Here is a 3,181-nt window from a genome sequence, read left to right as displayed (position 1 = left end):
CCCTCTCTCTGTCTCTCTCCCTCTCTATCTCTCTCACACATGCACAAACACCCACACATACACACACACACACACACACACACACACACACACACACACACACACAAACACGCATATTCTACCCTCCCCCCTCCTTTTTGTTCTTCCCTTTCTTTCGATTCCTTCACCCAACCCAACCGCCGTCCCCATCACATTCGTCCCCACCACCCCCATCATTGAAATAGATCAACCCGGCTTTCATACTATCAAAAGGCAAGACGATCCCACTAAACCTGCGTGTAGGGGGGTTGACTGCCGTGTCCCATCAGGGACTCTGCGACTGGGCGGCCGTTCAAGCGAGCTGCGGCGCGGTGTGACAAACAAGCCGTGCGTATCAAAGCCCACATCGTAATTCCCCGTACTTGCGCTGGTTGTAGGCTACGTCTGCGCCTAACAAAGTTCAACTGGAACAAGGTGTGTTGTCGAAAAGAAGAAGAGCTTGGTCATTTCGACAACACATTATCTGTTGTGACACATGCATTATCTTCTCGGTGTAGGAACGGTTTCGTGACACGGGACAGTGTGTGCGTATGTTCATTGGTGAGGAGTTCTGTTGAGTGAAATAATGAGTGTAATTAAAAGTGGGAAGAAGTTGTTGCCATCTTGCAGGTATGCGCGTTTGGTAAATATTTGACGACAGCAATTCAGTTTACTGTAATTTAATCTACCCTAACTCGAAGATGTCTGAAGGAGTTTGGGGAAAAAAGGGGGGGGGGGGTGATTTGATTGCACTCGCTACGCAGATAATAATGATGGTAGATTGGGGCTTTGAATGGGCGAAATAGTTTGTTCGAAATTTCACAAAACTAGATTAATTACAATAAAGCTGTTTTGAAAATGACATAATGTAGAACCACATTTTTAATGGTACTCAGATTGCAATAATAAGCGTTCTGCAATGACAAAAAGAAAATTGTAATAATAGTTGCTGTAACAATTACAGCAACAACGGATGCGATGTCAGCTGCAAAACAAAGATAGATTTGCCATTAGGCCTAAAGTAACTCTAGATCTAGATCTAGATCTAGTCACAGTAAATAGATCTACATGAACAATAATATTTAAAAAACCAATTGTCACACTATCGGCTGCAGCAACTTTAGTAGCAAATCATGAACAGTGATTAAGAAGAACTGCCGAACAAATAAATAACATGTACAAAATTAGAACATCAAAATGGTAACAAAAACAAAACAAAACAAAAAAATGGCAAAGACAAAGGCTGCCCGCAAAAACGGTGTATGCATTCATTTAGTGGTTTAAAAGGGGAGAAAGGGAGCGGGGGATAGCAGTTTTTGCAGGCGATTGTATGGTGGCCGTTAGAGCAGGTTTGACTCTACCGTGGGGATTCAGAATGGGCAACTGAGTAATTTTTGCCCATTCGCTGGTTAATTGTAATTGGCATATTGTACGTCTACCGAGTTCCATAATACTGTGGGGAGACATACGTAAATAGTTATCTCAAGGGCCGTTTATTTTATCTAGCAGGGGGGCAAGGCCTGGCAGCTGAGCCACACACAGAGCTGGAAAACAGACTAAACGGGCTCTAAGACGGTGGAGACAAGCTTTGCCGTTTTTCACTTGAAGAAGAAGAAGAAGAAGAAGAAGAAGAAGAAGAAGAAGAAGAAGAAGAAGAAGAAGAAGAAGAAGAAGAAGAAGAGGAAGAATTAGAAGAAAAGACCTTCAGAGTCTCGTGTGAGGCATTATACTTATGACACGTTCTTGAACTCATACATACTCGTTCCCACTGTGTCAGAGAAATATATTAATATCGCTTTAAAACACAAACACGACCTAAACTCACTTCTGTTTACCAAAGATTCTGCGTTACACGCGTATCTTTGCAACTGTTCGTCTCTGCATCGAATGATTGGGGCGATCTCTACGTCTTTATTGTTTCCAGAGGGAGAGATATCAAGTAATTGTGATTAGAGCATCAGAGTTTAAATGCCAGAAGTCATGATTTCAGAAGGTTATTACTCAACAACCCCCCCACCCCACCCCACCCCAGACAAACAAAACAAACAAACAAACAAACCATCTGAATTCAGAACTGAAGGCTTGATGCAAAGCTGTTAATAATTTTTTTTTTTATTTTACTGCTCAAGACCAATCTCTTTTAAAAACCGCATTTCATCACGGTATGCATAGACTCTATGTGTGTCTTTTCCGATAGAAAATAAAGCGGAAAGATAATATCTTTGATAACTTTGACTGAGATCTGGCTTGGTCAAAGCTGCATGCCTTCTATATGATCCAATAAATTTTGTCGATGGCAGTGTAGAACATCTACAACTATGATCACAATTACCCTTTTTTGGGGGGTCGAGTTTGGTCATCTGTCGCTTTCCCTCACTTCTAGGGTGTCCTGCCCAGCAGGCGAGATCGGCTTTGTTCCCGCCACTGACCACAACGCGTTGATCTGTTGTTATTCCCGACGGTGCCAATTGTTCGTCTGCAGTCGGTGGGGACACCAGGGCGGATTATTGCAATAAAACCACTCTTACAGTTTCTTGTTTGAGAATACACACTTCTGTCCATCAAGGACATGGGCATTAACACCATAAACAGGCATACTGTGTCTTGTCGAAGAAACAAATGCATTCGAACTTGTCCAAGACAATCGTCTATTGTTTAAAAGAAAAGTGATCATCATGGACAGGTGGTCCTCTTTCATAGTGTCATTATAATGTGTGTCATAGTGGAAAAATCAGGCGTTTGTCAAATCTGTTCCTTCGGAGAACCCGATTTTTTCCGCTTGTTGGGCAATTTTATTTTTGGCTCTGCACCTTTATTGTCCAATTAAAGCCCATTTTTGTGTGGACTTCACTGTAAATCTTTGATCAAAGACACAAACAATGTAAATTTGCAGTTTCCAAGGGAAATCAAGTTTTTGGAGTCACGAAACTTGGCCGAAAGTTTTCTCGCTACATTTCACCGCAACACAAGGCGACCCTACCTCCTTTAATCGTAAATATCTCTACTTATAATTTAGATAGATCGGTATATTTAAAAAAATCAAAATCAAGGCATACGAACAGATGAAAATAATAAGTCCATAAATCTCTGCCCCAATATTAACAAGCGCCTGATTCCCACTTGTCGTGACTCACACTGCATGGAAACCGTAAAGGAATTGGGC

At 41.7% G+C, this 3,181-nt stretch overlaps 1 protein-coding gene across 1 annotated transcript in view; it reads left to right on the top strand.

Moving 5' to 3' along the window:
* Nucleotides 1-100: 100 nt before the first annotated feature.
* Nucleotides 101-3,181, top strand: part of LOC106012857 (septin-5-like) — a gene marked incomplete at its 3' end in the record, with an annotated part of 22,362 nt that continues 19,281 nt past the window's right edge. Inside the window, 1 exon segment of the mRNA XM_035971914.1 lies at nucleotides 101-579.

The sequence above is a fragment of the Aplysia californica genome, unplaced genomic scaffold (assembly GCF_000002075.1).
Source record: "Aplysia californica isolate F4 #8 unplaced genomic scaffold, AplCal3.0 scaffold00535, whole genome shotgun sequence".
In the NCBI taxonomy this organism is placed as follows: Eukaryota; Metazoa; Mollusca; class Gastropoda; order Aplysiida; family Aplysiidae; genus Aplysia; species Aplysia californica.
This window is presented reverse-complemented; position numbering and strand designations above follow the sequence as displayed.